Source organism: Delphinus delphis, chromosome 18 (assembly GCF_949987515.2).
Source record: "Delphinus delphis chromosome 18, mDelDel1.2, whole genome shotgun sequence".
Classification (NCBI taxonomy): domain Eukaryota; kingdom Metazoa; phylum Chordata; class Mammalia; order Artiodactyla; family Delphinidae; genus Delphinus; species Delphinus delphis.
The window spans coordinates 14,518,976-14,544,650 of record NC_082700.1 but is presented as its reverse complement, the minus strand read 5'-3'; the positions used below and the strand labels follow the sequence as shown (position 1 = coordinate 14,544,650).

The 25,675-nt window shown below is 40.5% G+C and overlaps 1 protein-coding gene across 6 annotated transcripts in view; it reads right to left on the bottom strand.

The window, feature by feature from the left end:
• The window catches only part of COG6 (component of oligomeric golgi complex 6), a 279,030-nt gene that overhangs the window by 87,950 nt on the left and 165,405 nt on the right, over positions 1-25,675 (bottom strand). For 2 of the 6 annotated variants that reach the window (XR_009516824.1, XR_009516823.1), the window contains exon 23: positions 22,735-22,875. The gene's annotated coding sequence lies outside the window, so the exon portion shown is untranslated. Of the gene's footprint in view, positions 1-22,232; positions 22,876-25,675 lie in introns of those variants that run through there. The other 4 variants (XR_009516822.1, XR_009516825.1, XR_009516828.1 and 1 more) reach the window with 3 other exon arrangements.

The window sequence follows — 25,675 nt, the reverse complement described above, 5'->3', positions numbered from 1 at the left end:
ATACATTAGGAATCTCATGTAATGATCCAAGAGATTGAGTCTAATTCTCTTCAAACCAAAGTTACCCCTGCTAGACTATATAAGCCATGCACACACACACACACACACACACACAAAGTGGTGGAGGGCTTCCCTGGTGGCGCAGTGGTTGCGGTACGCGGGCCTCTCACTATTGTGGCCTCTCCCGCCGCGGAGCACAGGCTCCGGACGCGCAGGCTCAGTGGCCACGGCTCACGGGCCCAGCCGCTCCATGGCATGCGAGATCCTCCCGGACTGGGGCACGAACCCGCATCCCCTGCATCGGCAGGCGGACTCAACCACTGCGCCACCAGGGAAGCCCAGACCATATAGTGTTTTAGAAGGCTACAAGTTGCTATAGGAAATAAAAAGAAAGGCAGAGCTGGGTCAGGGGATTAGGAATGCTTAGGTGGTAGGGGTAGGTTCTAATTTTAAATATGGTGGGTGGTTTCCTTTTTCAAATAGGTACTTCAGTGAAGAGCCCAGCGAGTATATAATCAGATCCTAAGTTTAAAAACCATAAAGTGCATCTGTGATAACTGCCAGACACTGAAAATTCATGTAACACACGGGCTTAAAGGTAGCAAAGGCGTCTATTATCCTCTGTGGATATTTATAGATGTTCAAATAACATCACATTATCTCCTTTATAGTTTCGTGAATGCAGGGGACATGCTGAGTTTCACCAACAAAAGCAAAGGAAAATATGTCTTTTCGAACAAGGACACACCTTCACCTCCTCTTCGTCTGTAGACTTCCACAGGTACAAATCAGGCTTAACGTATTGGGATGGTTTCCTCATCAACACATGAAAATGTTTAAATATTTGAATTAAATATACTTTCCAAAGATGGTGATTATTCTAAGTGTTGAGGGTGTTGTGATCTGCTTCATAGTGAAAGAGTAAAAGACTAAGGAGGGCTTCCCTCGTGGCGCAGTGGTTAAGAATCCACCTGCCAATGCAGTAGGACACGGGTTCGAGCCCTGGTCTGGGAAGATTGCACATGCCACGGAGCAAATAAACCCGTGCACCACAACTACTGAGCCTGCGCTCTAGAGCCCACGAGCCACAACTACTGAAGCCCGTGAGCCACAACTACTGAAGCCTGCACGCCTAGAGCCCATGCTCTGCAACAACAGAAGCCACCACAATGAGACGGCCACGCACCACAACGAAGAATAGCTCCCGATCGCGGCAACTGGAGAAAGCCCGTGCGCAGCAACAAAGACTCAACACAGTCAAAAATAAATTAAAAAAAAAAATACCAGGGAAAGCTTTGCCTCTGTACGCTCTCCTTTTCTTTTTAAATGGGGAGAGTATTCATTTTAATTATGCTCCAAGATGTTACGGAGCTAGATTAACAAATTTCAGTCAGTATAAAATAGATTTATTGTCAATATTTAGTCCGTACAACCCAGGTAAATGAATCATTATTTTATACAAGGCTCAGATGTTTAAAATCTATCTTAACTTTACACATGTACTATAAAATGACAAATACTTAAAATGACAATGCAAGGGAAAATATTATAAAAAATACAATTGTTGTAGACCCTTGTATGAAAGTTCTTTAAAGCTCTGCCTTAAGGAATAATACCATGCTACATACAAACCAAAACTATTTTCCTTGAGGTTACAATGCTCAGTGATATACCGCATGCACTCTAAAACACCATGCCTGACAAGAATCAAAAGAGACAAGGCCCTCAATAATGTGGAGAGAAAAAGAAAGACAGAGGAGTAATCAATTGTTATATGCTGATTTCTGCTGGAATGGCCTCTTTAAACAATTTATAGCACTGTGGAAGAACTGAAAAAGAAGGGGACCAGTCTCAGCTTTATAGAAAAGATTTCCAAATCAGCACAAACTCAGACAATGTTAAGAGGTACTGTTCCCAGTGCTCTCTACTCTTTAACCCTTTCCATGGACTCCTTATTCTAAGTCCATGTTTTTTCTCTAATTTCTTCCTAAGGGCTTACCAAACACACTTTCTGTTTTCTATTACCCAACATACTAACCAAAAGGCATTAAGCAAAACAATAATATCTGTCAGTCAAGTCAGTTCTAAAGACACCAATTTTGGTTTAGATATTAATCATGAGATGTATGCATAATCATTCCTTTTCTAATAGAAGGTAAGCCCTGAATCACCAGGTTCTGCTCTCTGTCATTCGTGGGGTTGAAAAAGCATTGCTTGGTAACTGAAGCTCATTGAAAATTACAAGGGAGAAACCGTCATGAAAATCACATAAAAGAGTAAGAATTCAAGTCAAGATTATTTTGCCCTGGATCAATAAAACTCTACCTTGAGACTCGCTTTGTGTTGCCTTGAGTCCCTAAACCATTCCTTCATTAATCACTTCCTAACAAAACCTGTGTGCCAGGACTGGAAAAGAAAAGCAAGAAGTGATCAAAATTTAACAATCTGACCAATGCAATTACTGAATAAAACCAAACAACTATTAAAATAAAGCCTTGTGAAGCAAGATTCCTTAGCCTGAATACATGAGGTAGATGTTTTCAGGCACAAGTTGCCTGGGTAACAAACAGTGTCCTGCTTTAAGTGTCTTGTGTTTGAGGTAGCTGTGAGAAATCTATGGTAACATTTCTTATCAGGAGAGGGGTTTGCTGTCCCACATCCAATCCCCATTCCTGTGGGGTAGAAATCCCCTTTGTGTGTTGGGTCAGCTAGATCTTTCCTCTGCCTGCTCCAAGGGCACAGGCAATGTGACCCAGGATCAGCCCATTGGCTGTGCCAACTGGAGACTAAATCCTGCATGTGATACTAAGATGGTGACCAGGTAGAGTTAGTTCATCTTACATGGGACACAGTCATGGTGGTGCAGGCAACAGTGCCCATGGTCATGGCTGCAGTGGCTGTCAGCAAAGCTCAACTTTTCCTTTACTAGGACTGGTAATTCCAGCCACATGAACTCCTGGAGGTGTCCTATGCCAGTCCTTAAGTTTGCCTCCCCAGCCTTGCTAACAATTCTAAAACTCACAGATAGCCTATTATTATTATTTTTATAATATTATTATATATTGTTATAATAATATTGTTAACAGTAAATATGAAAGTTTTTATTGAAAATAAACATTTAGATTTTAGCTCTAATATATTTGCTCAAAAATAAACCAAACTTGTGTCAGATTCCTAGGCATTCAAACAATGTTGGGTCACGACTTCTGAGGCTTTGTCATATTTGCACATAGCATTTATCTCTTGCTTCCTGTAAGGTCTCAGAAAGCCTCAACGGGCCCTACTATATATATATATATATGCGTGTATATATATATGTGTGTGTATATATATATATACACACACATATATATATACACGCATATATATATATTTGGTGGTATATGATATATGATGATATATTTATCACCAAGTATATGCCTTTGGAGAGCCACATCAATGCATAGACTTCTTTGTACCTGCCTGAATCTTCCCTGCAAATATGTAGTAGCCTTTGAAATGTGCAGAAATATGTCCATTTAGAAACTTTCATCAGTCATTTTTTTATTTCAAAATGACAAATGATGAACATTTTTAGTATTATAACAAGAAAAATTCTTGGAGTCATCCTTGATTCCTCTCTATTTCTTTTCTTAAAAATTAATTTATTTTACTTTGTTTATTTTTGGCTGCATTGGGTCTTCACTGGTGTGCGCGGGCCTTCTCTAGTTGCGGCAGGCGAGTGGGGGCTACTCTTCGTTGTGGTGCATGGGCTTCTCATTGTGGTGGCTTCTCTTGGTGCGGAGCACGGGCTCAAGGCGCACGGGTTTCAGTAGTTGTGGCTCACGGGCTCTAGAGCACAGGTTCTAGAGTTGTGGCGCACGGGCTTAGTTGCTCTGCAGCATGTGGGATCTTCCCTACCAGGGCTCTAACCCGTGTCCCCTGCACTGGCAGGCAGATTCTTAACCACTGCGCCACCACGGAAGGGAAGCCCCCTCTCTATTTCTCACTCCCAGAAGCCTATCTGCCAGAAAATCTTGTGGGCTCTTCCTTCAAAAGCTATTCAAGATCCAATAAAAAATATCTTCTTAACAGGTCGCCTCTATTCACCCTGATCTCTTCACAGCCTATTCTTCTCATAAGAGCCAGAGTAATACAGAGAAACCTGCCACCCCTCTAGTCAAAAGCCTTGAATGAACACTTCTGAGTATAGACCCAAAAGAATTGAAAGTAAGGATCCAAAGAGATCCTTGCACATCAATGTTCATAACAGTGTCATTCACAATAACCAAAAGGTTGAAGCAATCTGAGTGTCCATCTGTGGATGACATAAGCCACTCACAAAAGGACAGATGTAGTGATTCCACTTATATGAGTGAGGTATGTGGAACAGGTAAATTCATAGACAAGGAAAGTAGAATTGTGGTTGCCAGAAGCTGGGAGTAGGAGGGAAAAGGGAATTATTGTTGAACAAGTATAGCGTTTCAGTGGGACAAGATGAAAAAGTTCTAGAGATGGATGACGGTGACAGTTGCCCAGCCATGTGAAGGTACTTAATGTCACTGCACTGTATACTTAAAAAAGGTGAAAACGATAAATTTTATGTTATGTCTATAACATGAATGGTCAACCGTCTCAGACTCAAAGCATAAATTCTAATATTGACCGAAAGGCTCTGTGTGATCTCATTCCATGTCACCACGCACGCCCCCCAGCCCCGACATCTAAGTGCCTTGACTGTCACCCTCGCTCACTCCACGCCAGCCACGGTGACCTCCTGTTATCCTCAAACAGCCAGGGCATGGCGCCTCCACAGGTGGTGCTCCTTGCTCTACCTGGGGTGCCGGTCCCCCAGGATCCCCCAGGATCCCCCAGGGCTCACTACCTGCCTCCAGAATCACATCTTTGCTCAGAAGCATCTTCTCAGCAAGGCTTTCCTGACCACTCTGTTTATAACGAAAACACATTCCTCCAAGCGTTCTCCTCCCCTCCTTCCCTGTTTTGCTTGTCTCTATATAACATTACATTTGAGATGCTGTGTCTTTTTCATATTTGTTTGTTTCCCCCGCTCTAAAGGAAGTTTCATGAAGGTATGATTTTTCTCCTGTTTGTTCACTCCTGCTTCCCCAGGGCTTAGAATAGTATCTGACATCTGGTAGTCATCCGATAAATATATGATGATAAAGAGCTGAAATGTGCAAACTCATAAAACAAGCTAAAAATGCATTCAAAAGATCATTTAAAAATCCAAAGTCTTTATGTTCATCAATTAAACATTTCTCAGAAGATCCCTATGAGATGAATCATTGATTAGGAATCTAATCATTTCATCTTTGATCTTTAATTTTTTCTGAATCATAGTTGGTTCATATTTTTGATATCTACTATTTCAAGGAAGTTTTAATTTCCAAAATGCCTTGCAATCATTTATATTCAGGTTTAATTTTGCAAACATTGACTGAGGGCCTTCTATGTGCCCGGCAGCATTTATCCAATTTGATTTGGCATCGTTACTGTTACAGCTCTGTAATCAGCCAGGAAACGTTTTTGAAATACGTACTCTTTCAACTTTGAATAGAAGCAAATTTTATCAGCTGGGAAGGTAAAGTGGAGGCTCGGATTATTTTTCTCCCATAACCATGATTCCTTCTCTTTATGCCACCTCCACTTCAGCTACTCAGAACTAGTGGCATTACCCCATCTGGGGCGGTCATAGAATCACAAAATCACAGAAACACATGCATCAGGACCATCCACCTCACCCATCTTCCTGGTCAGAAGTGACTTTACACCATTATGCTAAGAAGGGAATGTACCTTCTTTCGGGGTAATTCTTCTAGGAATGTACACTTCTACCATAATTTTATAAACTATGAATCCTCTGTTATATCATAATTCTCATTTTATAGATGAAGAAATTAAGGTAGACTACTTAAGTTTCCTAAGCTATCAAATCGAGTTTATTATAGAGTCTGGATTAAAATTCCCTCAAAGCTCAAATTATCAACTTCCAAGTAGCTTCCTGAAGCTTCCTGATTTTTTATTAGTACACGGTTTCTTTTATAAGATAAATAACATTGTCCACAAGCCAATGCCTTTTGGAGTAAAAATATATACCTCTTGACGCCATAAATGACTCCATTTTGAACCCCCTTTCAAAACTGATTTTTAATTTATAAATGTAATAATACAGTTTTTAGAGATGCAGTTTAAATCCCATAATAACTTACTCTATGGGATGTGTTAATTAATTCTAGAGGAATTTTGCTACCGTGAATTTAGGTATCAGATCCCTCAGCAGCAAGAAGAAGACAGAAAACAAGACTGGTGTATGATTGCTCTGAAATAAATTAACGAAAAGACAAATGGCAAAGTCAAAGATGTTATGCTGTTAATAACAGTCATCATTTTTACTGAGCATCTAAAATGTATCAGCCCTTGTACTAAGCTCTTTCCATTCATTTATTCTCAGCCATTTTCTCTTTCAAGGTCCTGCAACTTTGATTCACTGGAAATTCAAACTTTTGGTTAGTTTGGGTAACTAATAAGGGAATTAAACATTTTTGGTTGATGTATTGTTTTTAATTTGTGATGAGAATAATAAATTGGGCAGGAGTAAGAAAAGATAAGTTCCGGTTAATATCTACTTCCTGAAGATTGATCAAAAGGTCTTATTTTGCCACGTGGTTCCCAGATATCTCGAAACACATTTTTATCGGTTTTGGTAAATCAAGATCCTATCCCCAAGGCTACTGCTCACCATTGAACCAGATTCTAATTTAGGAGGAACAAAATAGCCTTTATGGGAGCAGTCAAATATTGGAGATGCAGCCAGCATCTCTCTTCCTCAGTTATATAATTGATATGAAAAGGAATAATACAAAGAAAGAGAATAACCTAGGCTGAACAGTAATCTTTCCAAGTCTTTTTCTACACAATAGAAATGCTCATTAAGCTTATATAACGTGAGGTTTTTATGGAGCAATACAGTTCACTTTTGTTATGGTCCTTTCTAATTGAACGGCAGCACCACTTAAACTTATTTTACAATCAGTCCCTTACGTGGTCTTGCAAACAGACCTCACAAAACTCACTAGCCCACAGAGACACTCTTGTCCCATCAAGAACAGTTTTGTTGGCTTTGTAACCAACATGGCTGCATTCACGATTCAAAATCTTAATAGTCTGGTATCACAACCAGAAAGAGTAATCACACCAGTTGTTAATTAAATCAAAGAGTGATAAGGAGAAAGTGGTCACATTAATCATGTATTGAGAGATTAAAAATAGCTCCCCAAAATAGGCTGCTGAAATTCACATCACAACATATGATGCTGAGCGTTTTAAAGCTCTCACTACCCACCTCCCCACAAACAAAGGCTGAAACTCAGCTGAATGGGAGGAAAACTATCTTATCTGGCACAGAATGATAATGAGAAACCTGAGCTGCTAGGCTGCCAGCCCCAAGGTCACTGTAAGTCAGTTATTTCATGAGGTCTTGCCAATAGCGTGTGTTTACAGTTAAGTACACATCCAGCTATGTCAAGGTTACAATATTTAGTTGAAGAAAATGTTTCCAACACCAAAGAACTAAATATTTTTAACCGCAGGATCCAAAGGACGTGCCTCTTGCTCCCTACTGTGTACAAGTCAAGACCTGGAATATTTAGGGCAGAGGAACCTGACAGAGGACAAAATTCCTTTTTAATGGATAGCGCTGTTCTCTAGGCCAAGTGTAAAGTTATAGGATTTCAGAAAAGGAAGGGACTTCGGCAGTGCTCTAATTTAACCCCCTCATGTTACAAAAGAGGAAACTGATGTCTGAGGATGATAAGTCACTTTCACAAGGTCATAGTTGGACTCGAATCCATGTTTCCTGACTTCCCACTGTTTCTGTGCTGGGAAGATGCCTTCACTGTGGAAGCACGGAGGGTCCCCTTCCTGGTGGGGTCCAGCACAAGGCTAGTCCAATGCCATGCCTTGTACAAATCATACACAAACCATGTAGACCATCTTTGTCAATACGGGTTGTCATCCTTGCCTGGATACTGCAAATTCTAACACACTTAAGAAATGATAAGACTAGGGGCTTCCCTGGTGGTCCAGTGTTTAAAAACCCATGCCAGGGTTCGAACCCTGGTCCGGGAAGATCCCACATGCCATGGAGCAACTAAGCCTGTGTGCCACAACTACTGAGCTTGCTCTCTAGAGCCCACAAGCCACAACTACTGAGCCCATGTGCCACAACTACTGAAGCCCATGTGCCCAGAGCCCGTGCTCTGCAACAAGAGAAGCCACCGCAACGAGAAGCCCATGCACCACAACGAAGAGTAGCCCCCACTCGCCGCAACTAGAGAAAGTCCGCATGCAGCAACTAAGACCCAATGCAGCCAAAAATTGATTAATTAATTAATTTTTTTAAAAAAAGAAATGATAAGCCTAGAAGAGTTGAATAAAGCTTACAACATTTGGTAAGCCTTTGTTTTTGCATCAATCCCACAAGTAACTCAAGTACTTCCTGTCTCCACATTAAAGTGCTTCTCTTTTTAGGGCCATCATTACTAAAGATTTGATCAAACAACAAATATATATTGAGCCTTTCCTATTTAAGCACTAACCTTTTCCTTTGAATGTATTTACGTTTTTATCATTATACTTAAGTTTCTAGAAGAGTTGACAGTGTCTTTCTTATGCCAATATTTGCATGCTTGTACAATGTATGAAATCTTCCCTAAGGTTCTGCATACAGTTAGCCTTCAGTTTTACAACAAAAGTCACCAAAAAAACGTGGAGCTAGTTATTTAGCGTGAAAATACCCAAAATATTCATTGCAAATTCCATTCGAAATTTCATTCACCAACGTTAGCATTTTCTATCGCTTTTCAATACCCAAACCATTGTACCTAATTTTTGTTCTCCAATCTAGGCTCAGTAGTGAGCTTACTTGGTAGGCTGATACTAATGAAAAAGTAAACCAATATTTTTATAAATGAATTTTTAAAATTTGTAGCTCCGGACTGATGAAATCTACTCTGGTTCCCCAATTCATGATTTCAAGAAAAGTATTTTTTGAAAGAGTTTCTTTTTCTCCTTTCTTCCTTCTTCCCCTCCTTTATGGAAAAAAAAAAACAAACAAAAAAGTCTCATCAGCTACTGTTGAGCAGCACTCAACTAGTTGTTGTGGAACCAAAGAGTAATAATTCATGGACTCTATCCTCAAGGAGCTGATGATCCAGTAAGGAGGAACATGTGTTAACGGATAAGCCCTTTCTTTAAAAGTATCCTTTTCCCCTTTTTTTTTGCTACTGTGGAGACGGGGAACAAATTACTTACTAAAAGGAAATTTGAGTCGAACAATCCCTACAAAAACACATTAAAACTTACACTTTAGAGCTGATGTCTTAATCATCTATGATCTTCCAAGGGTAACAATCTTGCTTTTTTTTTAACTGAAATACAGCTGACATACAATATTATATTAGTTTTAGGTGTGCTATAACGATCTTTCTTTAGCCGTGTGGCTAGTTTCTTTTTTCCTGGAGTCTGGGTCCCAGTCCCCGTGCATTCTGGAGGTGGGCCATAGCCTTGATAGATATGAATTTCAGGAAACTAGCTCAGGGACTGGCTTCCTGCAATAATTCAGAGCTGATAATACCAAGGGCTTCATCGTGGATTTAAAATTCAAGCTTAGAACTTCTAAAGCCACACACACACACACACACACACAAAAGTGAAAAAAACTCAAGAAAGTGGCATAAGAAATACCCTGAGAGGAGACCCTGCTTCTCAGTGAACTACCTGTTCGTCTTCAAAAGCTATGCTCCAATCCAGTGCCTGACATGACAGGCATCTTGGAGAAAATCAAGTCTAAGTAGACTGATTACCTTACACAGTGTATTAGTTTCCTAATGCTGCCATAGACAATTACCACAAAGGTAGTGGTGTAAAACACCACCAATCTACTCCCTCATGTTCAGGAGACCAGAAGTCTGAAATAAGCTTCACTGGGCTAAAATCCGGGTGTCCACAGGGCTGGGTCTGTCTCAAGGGTCTGGGGTAGAATCCACGTCCTTGTCTTTTCCAGCTCCTGGAGTCTGCCTTGCTTCCCTGGTCCATGCACTATCCATTCCTTTTATTGCTCAACTTTTTGCTTCCATGGTCATATATCTTCTAATTCCTCTTTTGACCTTCCCGTCTCCCTCTTATAAGGACCACTGGGATTACATTGAGCCCCTGAGTATCCCCGTATCAAAAAGCTTATGTTAAAACTACAATGAGATATCATCTCACACCAGTCAGAATGGCCACCATCAAAAAATCTAGAAACAATAAATGCTGGAGAGGGTGTGGAGAAAAGGGAACCCTCTTGCACTGCTGGTGGGAATGTGAATTGGTACAGCCACTATGGAGAACACTATGGAGGTTCCTTAAAAAACTACAAATAGAACTACCATATGACCCAGCAATCCCACTACTGGGCATATACTCTGAGAAAACCATAATTCAAAAAGAGTCATGTACCAAAATGTTCATTGCAGCTCTATTTACAATAGCCCGGAGATGGAAACAACCTAGGTGCCCATCATCGGATGAATGGATAAAGAAGATGTGGCACATATATAGAATGGAATATTACTCAGCCATAAAAAGAAACAAAATTGAGCTATTTGTAATGAGGTGGATGGACCTAGAGTCTGTCATACAGAGTGAAGTAAGTCAGAAAGAGAAAGGCAAATACCGTATGCTAACACATATATGTGGAATTTAAGGGAAAAAAATGTCATGAAGAACCTAGGGGTAAGACAGGAATAAAGACACAGTCCTACTAGAGAATGGACTTGAGGATATGGGGAGGGAGAAGGGTAAGCTGTGACAAAGCGAGAGAGTGGCATGGACATATATACACTGCCAAATGTAAAATAGATAGCTAGTGGGAAGCAGCCACATAGCACAGGGAGATCACCTCGGTGCTTTGTGACCACCTAGAGGGGTGGGATAGGGAGGGTGGGAGGGAGACACAAGAGGGAAGAGATATGGGAATATATGTATAACTGATTCACTTTGTTATAAAGCAGAAACTAACACACCATTGTAAAGCAATTATACTCCAATAAAGATGTAAAAAAAAAAAACCTTATGTTAATTACATCTGCAAAGTCCCTTTTGCCATATAAGGTAACAGTCACAGGCTCCTGGGATTAGGACAGAGATATTTTGGGGGAACAATTATTCAGCCTATTGTACTCAGCCAGAGAAGTCAACTCGACTGAGGGAAACTTCTGATTCATTCACAGATGTGGCTGGAAACAAGGCTGAAATGTGGACATTCAGATGAGCTATTGCTCATTCTACTAGACTATTTTTTCCTTTTCAACATGGGAGTTTTTACTACTGTGTAGACAGAGACCTAGACTCTGCTTATCTGTTTTGCCGTTTCCTACTAAGTCATGTTCCCAATTCTAATGTAGTTTGTTGTGCACTCTGACCTCAGCATTGCTTTTAGCACTTGGACTTGACCAATGTCTTCCCACATACCATGTTGGTAATTGATTTCCAGTGGTACTGGCATTCAACTTGAGAGATCTCCTTATTTCCTCCCCTTCCCCCTTTTTAAATGTTCTAGAGCTTTCACAGAATGTTACGGATTAGTAAAACAACTGCATATTTTATTGTTGTAAAGAATTTCTTAGAAAATTTTAATGAACCTGTTTACTAAAATGACATCTAATTTGATCTCCATCAGATAATTCCTGTGAAATGAGTTTTCAGTTTAAAGTCTATACAAATTTCAATCAATACAGTAGTTCTCATTCCACCGTTTTTTTATGAAAAGAGAAAGTCAAAATCATACTCTAAGATACCATGTGTTCATACTATTACATGCATATTACCACTTAGAGACAGCATTGAATGAACAATGTAGCATTTCTGTGCCACTCACATGTATTAGTCTTCTCTCCCCGACTAGATTACTAGTCCTTAACAGAAACAAAATCTTTTACTTCTTTTTTATCCTCAGTGATAACTAGTATTGAATTGGCCACGTAATTAGCAATCAAATTATTTCTGGTTGAATTGACTAGTCTTTTTCTTAAAAGTCACATATGGCTATATGATTTCATTCCTTTCTGCCAATTTGGATACACTTCAATTTAAACAAATTGTATAGATGGAAATTTGGATTTTCTCTTAAATAAGAAAAATTAGACAGTGATGATTTAATTTCAAATGGGGTATAAGATTCCTATTCATGAGAAATGTCCACCACAAAATTACACGCATAAATGCATACTCATAATTGTACAGGAATATATTGATTGCAAAGTAAAATGTGGTTGTACCCTGACTGATGGCTATTCCACTCCATTTCAGCCCTCTAATGATTTTTGAAACTATCTATGTGTTGCTTGATAATCCGGCACCTTACCACCCCACCTTGGATTCTGGTGTCACATCACTATCATTTTGATAATTACCTTTTTCAAAACTCTCATTTCATTTCTATTTTTACTTTTTATTACTGTATGGCACATACATAAAAGTACATGGGTCGCAGAGTCCAGCTCAATTAATTTTCATAGAAAATTTCCCACCCCCGGAATCTCACACAGGTGTAGACATAGAACATCACCAGTATCCCAGAAGCCCCCCACCCCTCCTCTCCAAGGTCATCCCTCTCTCAACTTCTCACGCCATTGATTAGCTTTGCTTGCTTTTGAATTCGTCTGGTTTGAAAATTTGCTTGTTTACAAGTGGCCATGTTTTAAAAGATTCAGATTTCTACCCTCCCTGCCCCTCCTCTCCACACAAAAAGACTCCTGGGGATATATTTTCTTTCTTCTTTTTAAAAGGTGAATTTAATGATGCAGTTCATGATCTCAATAATGTCATGGGCATCATTAAATCCATCTTTCTTCTGATTTACTAATGGGCCTCCTATGTCTCTTTTCTCTCCGATCCTTTTATAAATGCCTTGAAAGTTCCTATAACCCTTCTGCCCACGCATTCCTTCCAGGGACTGCTGCTGTCGTTTCCTGTCCCTTGCAGTTCTCAGGCATGTTCCAGTGTGAATCCACCTTCTTTCATATTCTCAGAGAGAGATCATTTTCTGTCTTTCAAGATGAAATCCTCTATCTTCCTTTGTGAGTCCACAGTACAGCTGTAGTTTTCCTTTCTTTAAAACAAAAATCCCATATGTATTAATTATAGAGTGTTGCTTAAATTTCTAAAGATTCCTGAGGCACTTCCAAGCATTTAATAATTCTCATTTCACTTGGCTGATTAGTTTTCTTCTTACAATTTTAAGTCTAGGAATGAGGGCTTATACTGCTTTGGGCCATGTGTTCATCAATTTTCACTATGCCAAATTCAAGTGGACACCGGTGTCTTCTTTTCTGTAATTCCTCTTCTCATTCACTCTCCCACCCCTTTGTTCAGAGGCAGATTGAGACTTTGGCTGGGGCTCTATTCTCTGCAGCTAACAACAACGTTTCTTTCTCTGACTAAAGAGCCATTTGGATAATGGATATACCATGTGCTTGTTTCCCAGAAGATGCCTAGAATAACTTCCCCAAGGAAATATTTTGAGCGCTTTAAAGAATTTGAAGAATTGAATACTCGAAGTACAGCTCACATTTCTGATACACTCGAACTCTTGGGACACAGGACGTTATAGAGGATAAAGCTCTTGACTAGAAGACAGGAAACATATGTTCTTATCTTGGGCAGGCAGCTAACCAGCTAGAGGATCTTAGGCAGGTCATCTCTTGGCATTTTCTTCATCTGCAGGATTGGGCTACAGGGATTATCGGTGGGTGTGGGGAGGAGAAGTACCTAGTTGCCCTGGGGACACCTAAAAATCTATAAGGGTGTATATTTTCATGATCCCAAATATGACACGTGAAATTACTCAAAATCTTCTTGGGTTTTAGAGATTCATGGAGGCTTCATTGAAAAAGCATTGTGTGAGAACATGGGCTTAAAAATGTGGAAAACACTTAGCAAGAGTGTCTTTAGAATATCCGAGAATCTGACATTTATGAAGATCTTTGGGTTTCTTTCATTTCTTGAACCTTTGGGCACATCAATCATTCTCTTTTCCTGTGCCCTGCCCTCCACGGAGTTCTCTATAAATTATACAATCCCACCCAGGACTTCTGGGTCTTCTACCCCTTTAGCTTTCCTAATGAAAATAAATATTTCCTTCTACTCAGTAAGAAATATAATCAAAAAGCGAAGGACCAAGTCCTCTGAGCAGGAAATTCCCCCAGCTGACCCTGTGCCAGTGGTCCCTGATGCTTGCCTCGGCCAACACTGGGATGCTGGAAAGAAAATGGAGTTGAAACTCAGATCTGAGTCTTTTCGTTACTGCCTTTTCCACTAACTGTGTGATGGTGGGCACGTCATTTCACCGCAATGGGCTCAATTCCTGAGCGAGAAGTTGCCATTTTGTTTCCCATATTCATAGTGCCAGCCTAGAATCGGCTCCAGGATGAGTGTAAATAATTAACTTGCATGAATGGTGAGTTCTTGGAGTGCTGTGGGCCCAAAGAAGGTTGAGCTTTCCTACATACACACAGGTGGGAAAAAGACACCTGAGAAATGGACAATCGTTTCCTGATCACTGTCGGCAGGTGACAGTGGACCCTTTTCCACCAAAGGGCAGGGTGAGCAGCGAGGTCCTTCTTCGGGCTTGGAAGCATGTCAGTCAAGGGAATGGCAGGGCTGAGCCTGATCTGCTGCCTCCCACAGGAAGTGGGGGCTGTGAGCGGAGGGCTACAGGCTTTCCTGTGCAGCGTGAACTGGCCCGATGTGAGCAGAACATTCTTAGCTGATGAAGAGCTGGAAGTGTGGCCCTGTGCTGAGATGCTGGACACAGCACGGCGTCTCTACTCCATTCTTCCCTCGGTTTTCTTTCTCTGCTGTTCTTTCTTTGTCTTTGGCAGTCACGCTGTGCTCCTGGTTCTTTTCTAGCTTCACATGGTCTTGATTAGAAAGGACAAATGTCAGTGAGAACAGAGATGCTCCTCATTTTTCTCATTTGTTTCAGATTAATGGGCTTGACTGCTAATCTTCCTGTATGCTTCTATCAGGTATATACATATTTATATATAACCTAAAACCTAAAGGTGTCCCTTTTTATCTCACCGCTTTGTAAAAACTGTCCTGGAAAAAGAAGTACGAATACGAAGCAGTCAAACTACACTTGGCCGAAAACGATTCAGTTTCTAGGAGAAATAAACTAGAATTTATTTTCTAGGAGAAATAAATCAGACATTTTGGTTTTCAGTTCTGGCTCAGCATCTAGTTAGCTGTGTGGCCTTAGAAAAGTTACTTGAAGTTTCTGGTGTTAATTTTCTCATCTCTAAATGTGACAAAGTTGGATTTGGTACTCTCCCAGGTACCTCCCCAGGAGATTTTATGATCATCTTTGTTGGGTATGTTAGTACCACTTTCATGAGGGAAGCCAAAATGAGACTCCTTACCTGCACAGGAAAGTAAAGACCAAAAAAAAAGGTCCTTGTATTTATGTCTCTAATGAAATAAAAATGAGCAAAAGATAAAGTTCATTCCGATTATGCAGCATCATCTTTTTTTTTTTTTTTTTTGGCCATGCTGCAAAGCATCGGGATGACCAGGGATCGAACCCGTGCCCCACTGCAGTAGGATTGTGAACTCTTAACCACTGGACCACCGGGGAAACCCAGCAACATCTTATTAATGGCTTAGGTGCAGCAGGAACACAGATTACAGAGCTGTGTAGGATACCGGCACCTAGAAAGCACACAATAAAGGTTTGCTGGACGACGTATGCTCTTCTAGCTGCAGACAGGGTGGCATAACCTAGTGACAAAGGCACAGAGTGTATAAAACCAAACCGAGCCTCAGTCCCAGCCGCACTGCGTACAGTCTCATGGTTTGGAACCAGCCACTTCATCTTTCTGAGCCTCAATTTCCTCGACTGCAAAAAAGGATGATTATCTGTACTTCAAATATAAGGGGACAAACAAAGGACATTATGCGTAGGAAAATGCTTCACAATGTGTAGAGTACTTGCAAATACTCTTGGACAGCCGTAGCTAAATTACACAGGCCTTAGACTGTGAATGAAGGAAACTGGCCTTAGTAAAGACCAAAAAAAAAAAAAAAAAAGGTCCTTGGCCAACTCAGGTTTTAGAAATAAAGAATAAAGGGGCAGAGGAATTGATCAAGGAATGAAAACCCTAGTTCACAATGAAAACATCCTTTGAAGTTTGTGCTCCTCATTTTAATATTTTGAGATCACTTTTTACTCATTGTTCTCTATTGCTTACCCACCCCCAATGACTGCCAAGATGATTATTCATCCCTCATGGGTCTGTGTCACCAGTACAGTAAGGGGCGTCTCTGCTATTTTTAGACACGACAACTATACAAGCCAAAGGCCACATTCCGCTTCTGTTCTGCTGAATGCGGGCTACACCCTGGCGTGGTGACCATTCTGAAACAGCGTTTTACTTTGAGCTCTACAAAGGCTTTCTTTGACAGGGGAGTGTCGCAGTGGGTTGAGAAAAGGAGCACAGAGAATAAAGGGAAGATATTTCCAGATTTGAACTTGAACAAAAGTTAATGCTGACAGCAGAGTTGACTGATGGTCAGAGCTGAGAAGTGCAGACAGGCAGAGGGCAAGGATCACATCTCCTAAGACCCAGAAGGATGGGATTGATTTTGACAGACCCCAGAGGGTAGAGTTGATCTTTGGGGATTTGCCAGTCTTTGATTTCAGGGTTTAGTAAACATTTTGGTAGGAAGGGATGGTACCACAGGCTCTCATTAGCCTACGTGGGTTTTGTCCTCCTAATCGTTGCTCATGACCGGGGCTACTTGGTCCCCAGGTATCCCATACCTGCTAACTTGCCTCCGAGCCTCCCCTCCAGAGGTTTTCTTTAAAATCCCAACTGGAAAGGCAAGACTGAAAGGAAGCCACCAATTCCTTTGCCTGTGACCTACTTGTACGCTCTGCCTTCAGAGATGAGAGCCCGATGAGCCGCCCACACCCACTGGCATGGGATTCGCCAGCCTGTCATTTTGGCTGAGAGGTAGACAGTTTCTGGCAAACTTAACAAGCAGATTTTCTCAGTGATAGGAAAATTCTTGCTTAGTGCCACTCTATTTCCCGTGGTTAAAGCCTTCAACCCAGAGAAGATAACAGAAGTCACCTGACCTGGTGAGACGTGGAAATGAAAGAGGTTTTTTTTTTTTCTTATTTTTTTAACTTCTGTTTTCTTAAAGGAGGAAGGCTTTTCCTTTAATAGACCAGGTTCACATAAGACAACTTGGGTTGGAATGATGAAACTGGCATGACATACCATATTACAGCATCACATAACCTTTTAGAGCAGCCAGAATTCACCTCACGCAGAGCATTTAAGGGCTTTCATGTCTTGGTTAACATTAAGTGCTTCCTCTGTCATTGTCACTCTACACGCATGCCCAGTGATAGACAAGGGAGACTGTGAAAACCGTCAAAGAGCAGAGGGCAATCAATGGAACCTAAACAAAATGTGGGGTTACTTCTGTGGATAACTCCAGTGAAAAGGAGTTCACATACCAGCAGCTCCTCCCCAGAAATCTCCGGTCTCTAAGTCTTAGAAAAACCCAGGCTTTTAGGTTAGGTGAACGCCCCTTCACCTCATCCACAAAAGCTGGATCCTCAAAAGCTCTTTTACTTCCTAGTCTGCAGATGTCACCATTCCCACCATTCATAGCGCAGAAGCACTTGACCTGACAGGTACACCGCCTCCCCAGCTGTGGGCCTAAAGCAAGGTATTAGCTGGAAAGAGATTTTTCTGGTTGAAAATGTACAAATTCAGGAGTCAGCAGAAGCAGACTTTTGGACTTCACTACAAATAAAAGGATATAACCTTGAACAATCTCTTTTCTTGTAATAGTCCAAGTAAACAAATGTCAGAGGCATTTTTGCAATTTAGTTGGTCTGCATTTCATCAGTTTGTCAGGAAGCTAAACAATACATCTATTAAAACTCATTAAAAAATTGGAAACTCTAATTCTGACTTTTATTTATAACTCAAGTACAGTGAGCTGGCACCAATCTTTCAGAGAGAAATTTTTTTTTTCCAAGAGAGACAGAGTATGACTCTGAGTCAAAACCAGATCGATTCCAGCTTTCTCAATTTATTAGCTGCCTTTTTGTTTCTGTTCTTCCTGCCGCCACGTGGGGTCTGCTCTATTACTGGGCTGCTGGTTCCGGGTGAACCGGTCTTTCCCTGGGGAGACTGTGGAAAGGGAAGAGACATCATCCGGCAGTCCACAGTCAGTTTGGGAGTGAGATGGGCCAGACCTCCATTCCAGCAATGAAAGCTAACATGCAACCAAAATTGTAGCCCTTTATTACCGGTCGGGATGGGGACAGGGGTGAAGACATCAGAGGCCATTTTATTAAGCCCATCAGTTAGGTAGTGACTTTGTCAGATCTGCTCTTGGTACCTTCATTTTGATTCTCCTTCATATAGAAGCAGATTTCAGCAAACTGTGAAGCTGGGGAGATCCCACCTGGGGCAAGGACATTGTATCTTCATTGGCCTCCCAGGCTTCACTCCTTCCCTGAAGCCCCTCAACAAAATGGTGTGATCAAACAAACAAACAACAGAAGCAAAAGCCACAATACACCGCAGAAATGTCCTAGGCTTTGTAAGCTGAAAATCTAGAACGTATGTACTTACTCTGCTCCTCACTATATATGTGATTTTGACACATGACTTCAGTTTTGAAGCCCCAGCCTCAGTTTCTTCATATGTAAGAGGGATGTGCTAATATAATATTACATATCTTAGGGTGTTGCCTTGTGGATTCGAAACATCCTATATCAAATGCCTCATTATACTGCTTGGCACGTGGCACGTCCCAAATAAAGAGAAGTTGTAACTAATATTTTGTATATTGATATTCTGATAGTTTGCCAAATGCTTTTTCTGCATCAGTTGAGACGATCATGCAGGGGGCTTTCCTTCATCCTGTTAATGTGGTGTGTTATATTGGTTAATTTTTGTATATTGAATTATCTTTGCGTCACTTGGCCATGGTATATGACCTTTTTAATAGGCTGTTGAATTCAGCTTGCTAGTAGTTTGTTGAGGATTTTTGCATCAATGTTCATAAAGAATATTGATCTGTAGTTTTCTTTTCTTATAGCATTTTTGCTGCGTTTGCTATCAGGGTAATTCTGGCTTCATAGCATGAGTTAGGAAATGTTCTCACTTCTTCAATTTTTTGGAACAGTTGAGGATCAATGTTAATTTTTCTTTAAAGGTTTGGTAGAATTCTCCAGTGAAGCCATTTGGCCCGTGACTTTTCTTTTTGAGAGGTTTTGATTACTGATTAATCTTCATATTAGTTATAAATCTACTCGTACTTTCTATTTATTCATGATTCAGATTTGGTAGATATGTATTTCTAGGAATTTGTCCATTTCATTTAGGTTATCCAATTTGTTGGCATACAAATGTTCATAATACTCTTATAGTTTTTATTTCTGAAAAATCAGTCATAATGTCCCGCTTGATTTCTGATTTTAGTTACATGAGTCTTCTCTTTTTTCTTAGTCAATCCATCTACAGGTTTGTCAGCCTTGTTGATCTTTTCAAAGAATCAAATTTTGGTTTCGTTGATTTTTCTCATTGTTTTTCTATTCTCTATTTTGTTTATCTCTCCTCTAATTTTTATTATTTCCTTCCTTTTGCTAGCTTTGGTTTGCTTTTCTTTTTCCTTAAAGAGTAAGTTAGGTTATTGATTTGAGATTTCTCCTTTTTTTTTTTTTTTTTTTTTTGTGGTACGCAGGCCTTTCACTGTTGTGGCCTCTCCCGTTGTGGAGCACAGGCTCCGGACGCGCAGGCTCAGCGGCCATGGCTCACGGGCCCAGCCGCTCCGCGGCATGTGGGATCTTCCCGGACCGGGGCACGAACCTGTGTCCCCTGCAATGGCAGGTGGACTCTCAACCACTGCGTCACCAGGGAAGCCCTCTTTTTTTTAATGTAAGCATTTACAGCTATAAATTTCCCTCTTAGCACTGCTTCTCTGCATTAGTTAATTTTGGTATGTTATGTTTTTCATTATCTTTTTGTCTCAAGATATTTTCTAATCTCCCTTGTGATGTCTTCTTTGATTCATTGGTTTTTTTAAGAATATGTTGTTTAATTTGCACATATTTGTGGATTTTCCAGTTTTCCTTCTGTTATTGATTCCTAGCTTCATTCCAGGATGTTTAGAAAAGAAACTTTATATGATTTCAATCTTTTAAAATTTAATAAAATTTGTTTTGTGGTCTAACAGATCCTGGAGAATGCTCATGCTCAATTGAGAAAAATGTGTTTTCTGCTGTTGTTGGGTGAGTGTTCTGTATATGTCTGATAGATTCTGTTGGTCTACAGTGTTGTTCAAGTCCACTGTTTCCTTATTGATCTTTTGTCTGGTTGTTCTATTCTTTATTGACAGTGGGGGCATTGAAGTCTCCTGCTATTATCTTACAGTGTGTATTTCTCCCTTCAATTCTTTCAGTGTTTGCTTGATATATTTTAGAGCTCTGATGTTTATAATTGTTATATCTTCTTGATGAATTGATATTTTATCAATATATAATATCCTTCTTTGTCTCTTGTAATAATTTTTTACTTAAAGTCTATTTTCTCTAATATTAGTATAGCCACCCCAATTCTCTTTGGCTACTATTTGCATTAAATATCTTTTTCTTCCTTTCCCTTCCAACCTAATTCTGTCTTTAGAGATAAAGTAAAATTTGACATTTGATTATTATAATGTGTTAAGTCTGGGAATCAGATTTCCCCCCTTCCCCAGAATTTACTTTTTGTTGTTTGTTTGATTGTTGAAGGCTATGATAGTCCATTTGTTTTGAGACTTTTCCAAACCATTTTTGCAAAGTCTATTTCTTGCCATGTGTTCTCACTGAAATCTCTTTTACTTTAGTTTGTGCTCAACTAATGTTTTGATAGAAACTTCTTTGAATGCCAGGAGATGAAACGGACAAAGAAAAAAATACAGAGAGAAAAAAGAGAGAGAGCAATTACAACTCCCAGTCTTGGTAGACTGACTCTGTGCTGGGGTATTCCTTCTACTTAGTTAGGTTTTCTCTGAGACTAGGAATCAGCCTTAGGTGAAATTTTTAGGTCTTCTTAGTTTTTCTTCTGAGCATATGTCCTACTTGGTTATGCATGTGGCTTTCTAGATTCCCCTGTAAAAATGGCTGATTTTGAATCTCCTCATTTCCCAAAAAGTCTCATCTCACTGTCTCCTCTGGTCCTCAGATGGTCTACTGTATGTCTCCAGTGAGCATCTATTGCCCCAGGTTTCTGTGGGTGTGTAATCTCCTTGTAGCTTTTGTGAGCAAAGCCTACAGCTTTTCCTGCATGTGTTCTGCGTTATGAGAGCAAGAGACAGCGAGTCAGATCCTCTGGTATCCCCAGCCACTTTAGAACAGATATACACAATAATTTGTAAATAAGGTCTGCTCCCTCCCTGTGGTTTAAAGAGTGAAACTGGGAGTTGAGTTGCCACACTCAAGACCAAGACTGTTTCCATTCAGGCAAGGGTGGGTTTGGGTTTGTTTGTTTGTTTGTTGATGATTTTATGGAGGAACATGGAGCTTGGGGTTTCCTAGCCCACATTTTGCTGATTTCTTATCGTTATTATTTCATGTGAATTCATCACATACCAAAAATTGCACTGAGCTTGTTATTTTCTCTTTGCCTTCCAGACCCACACTCCACCCTCCTCTGTTCTAGTCTGTGCCCTGCAGGCTGATCTGTACAGGCCACATCAATGGGTTCTCAGCCCCAGTGGGGTGAGAAGGAGGCTGTGCATTTAACTCTTTGCCTGCCGAATACACAGGTTGGCCACATCTTTCCATCAAATGTCACGGCTCTTCTCCAGTGACCCTTTCCTTAGAGCTGCCCACCCTGAGATCTGGAACTGGCACATTTTCCTTTAGACCTGATGGTAACAAAGAGCTTACCAATCACCATCACCTTCTGCTACTTCAGCCCCAGGGTCCTTCAACATCCTTTGTACACGTCCCTAAATCTTTCCAGACCTTTGTAAATCACTCTTTTGTTAACACTCCTCACTGAGTTTGAGAGTGCCATCTGTTTCCTGCTGGAACTCTAACACATTGTACTGTTGGCTGCTAATTTCTCTTTCTGAGAAATGCTTCTCATTTTGGTGAAATGTACTCAGATACCAGCATATTCAGGAGCCTACTTTGGGTGAAAAGATAGGAATTCACTTTCCTGAATGAGTTTGTAATATTTATCAGGACGATACTCAGCTTGGAGTTCAGAGAATGTCTCTCGTGTAACATGAAACTTGGTCGTGTAATCTGAGAGGTGAACAGATGTCCGGCTCAATTCCCACAAGACAAGTGAATGAAGATTGCCCTCCTTTCATGGGTGGGCAGAGTGGGGCAGCAATCCTCCATCCATTGCAGTAACCTGTCCCACAGTAACCTGCCTTCCCATAAACTGAGAAGATGGGTGCCCAGGGAGATAGCTAGTGTCTCCTGTGTCTAGAAAAGAGCTGCCTATGAAGCGAGATCAAATATGTTAATTGCTCCTTCTCTAATTCATCTCCCTCACTGTTGACCTGTTGACAGTCTTCTTAAGCAGAGACCTGATGAGACCCATTTCCTTTGCCAGACACTTCCAGTGGCTGCCTTTGACCACAAAACAAAGAATGACAAACACTTACCATGTGGGCGGTCACCCTCACTCTCACCTCCCGTGGCATGATTGCAGCTTTCAGTCACAGACTGGTTTCCGTCACAGCTCTCCAGGCAGCCAGTACTGACACTGCTTTTCCTTCAAGGTAAGCATATGTTCCAACCTTGTCCTATAAGATAAAATATGTTCCAAATTCAAAAGCATAGCATAACACAATCTGGCCCCAATCTTCCATTCTAGCATCTCGGCACGTTTCCTCTTGCTCTTTTGTGCCATGCATTTAGCCTTTTGCACCATTCCTAGCACATATTGGGTGTTTGAAATATTTGTTAGGCTAACGTTGATACAGTCTTAGGAAATAAAGTTCTCTAAACACACACACACCTAACATTTAAATCTGAGCCAAATATGTTTAGAATATTGCAGTAGCACCAGAAATATTTATAAATTAGCTTGGAGCATTTGCCCATACATTTCTTTGTATATAGTTAAAGAGTAGAAAAGGTCTATTAGATGAATAGTTGGGAAATATATTCCTTATAGAGGAAAAGCTCTATGTTCAAGCCCAGTGTGCTTTGAATTGCCTCTTTCACGCAATGGCCCTGATGACATTGGTCTTCTCACAGCAGAGTGGCCAACGCATTCACATGTGAGGTCAAATTTTTCCATAGTTGTAGGTCAGCTCTCCAGACTGTAGCTGATTGTTTTTGAGACAAGCCCCAAAGCAGATGACAAATTCCTGCTGTTCTCCCAAGTTGTCTCCATTTACCTCTCCTTGGAAAAGCCAGTTACATCATTTATCTGCTGACTCTTTTTAGGTATAAGCCTCTTAACACCATTGTACTGAATTTGCATTAGAATTTCAATGTCAGTTTCTTAAACAGAAGAGTGAAACAAAAACAGTACCTTTAAAAATCAGAGATTAAAGTTTTTTTAATGTATTTAGAAAAAAGAAATCGATTCTGAAGATAAACATAGACAACTACTAATCAATGCAATGGAGGGCATGGCAAGTGGATACTCAGGTGAATTTCATTCCACCAATATCCATTGAGAGACTGCTCTGTGTCAGAACTGAGCCGAAAGCTGGGGAAGGTTGGAGGTCAAAGGAGGCTACTACCTTCCTGAGCACGCAGGCTTGTGGGGATAGAAGGTGGGCACAAATTTTGTAATGCAATTATTTTGTTTTATTTTGTCTTATTTATTTATTTTGGCCATGCCATGCGGCATGCAGGATCTTAGTTCCCAGACCAGGGATTGAACCCGTGCCCCCTGCAGTGGAAGCGTAGAGTCTTAACCGCTGGACCACTAGGGAAGTCCCTCAGTTATTCATTTTAAACTTCACTCTTTAGATGCTATTTTCAAGCTACCTTTTACTGAGCACTTACTGTGTGATGGGAAATCATTATTTTACCTGGATTACATCGTTGAAATCTCATGGCAATTCTATAAAGTGGGTGTTACTCTTTCCACTTCAGAGATGAGGAAATCGAAACTCAGAAAGTATGGGTAACATACAGTTCAGTTAGCTAATAAATCCATGCTCTCAGTGAGCCAGAAATTAATAACTGGAGTTATATTTTTAGATAGACAAACTTTGAAAACATTAAAACGTAATAACATAGCCAAGGGTACAAATACTCTTAAAACTGAATTGTCTGTTACTGGATAACAATTCAAGATATTCCAAATGTGTCGCAGTTGGTAGTTGACAACCCAAGAGCTACTTTTTGTTCAGAGGAATCTCTTTACCAAAATCTTTTTAAAACAAATAAACCCACTGGAAAATATTTTCAAAATCATTTTTTAAGTAGCAAAAATAAATTTAGATGCAGCAAAAAATGATTGTTGATTTTGATCTCAGCACAGGATTTATCTTCATAAATAACCCAGGATGGTATGTGGATGTGTGGCCAAAAGTGATAAGATTATAGACTATCAACCAGAAACACAGTCACAATAGTGGAGTCTGGGAGTGCAGATTTTTTAGATTTGGCATATTTGAAATAGCTTTATTATTATTATTGTTTCAACATATCTTGAAAGTGGGAACAGTGGGCTAGGACAGAACAATACTGTTGCTATGGGGGAATTTGGTTTCTCAGTAACTTCCAACATAGGAACAGACTATGCATTCCAATTACTTCTATTAAGAAATGGCAACTGCTAGAATTTAGGAAATATGACTCTTTTTCAATGAAACTTTTCTAGAAGCCATAGAATAGGTGTTGTTGAGATCCTGAGAACAGCCTTCACATGCTGAAGGACTGTGGTTAGCTACAGAGTGATCCAGGGCTGAAGTCTTATATGTAATCTTGTTTGCACAGAGGCTGGAAATAAGATCAAGACAAGAAAAACTGCTGAACAAAAACCTAAACTTCCTTTCAAGAGCTCCCTGCATAAATGCAAAAAAGCAAAGTGGACCCAAATTGGAAGATGGCTCAAGAATCCCATAATCAAGATATACTCTATCAGGGCAAGAGTAATTAGGTCAGAAGCAGTGGGCCAGAGGCACTCAAGCATCTTTGGGAAGAAACAGAAAACCAAGAAACTTGAGTTGCACTAATAAAGTCAGTCAACAGGAATGGGAATCTTTAGTCCAGGGTCCCAGACCTACCAGAAAGAGCAAACCCCTGTGAGTACACACGCGCTTGTGCTGTGGGCCTGGGGGGGTGGGGGGGGGACCCGGAAGGTGGGGACAGGGATCCCACCAGTTTACCAGGTGGTATAATTTAGTGGGTAAGCAAACCTGCCCCAGAGGTAGGCAACAGCAGGTTCAAGTAGTGAAAACGCTTTTGAACCTGGGGGAGAAAGCAATTGTCAGTTTTAATCTTGCAACAGGATTTATTCAGCTTGTGTATATATACATGTGGCCCAAAGTGCAGAGAATAGGATTTCAACTGGAAATACAAATTCAGCGATTCAGGTTCTACCATATACCAGCTATGTGCCCCTGAGCACTTTGCCGC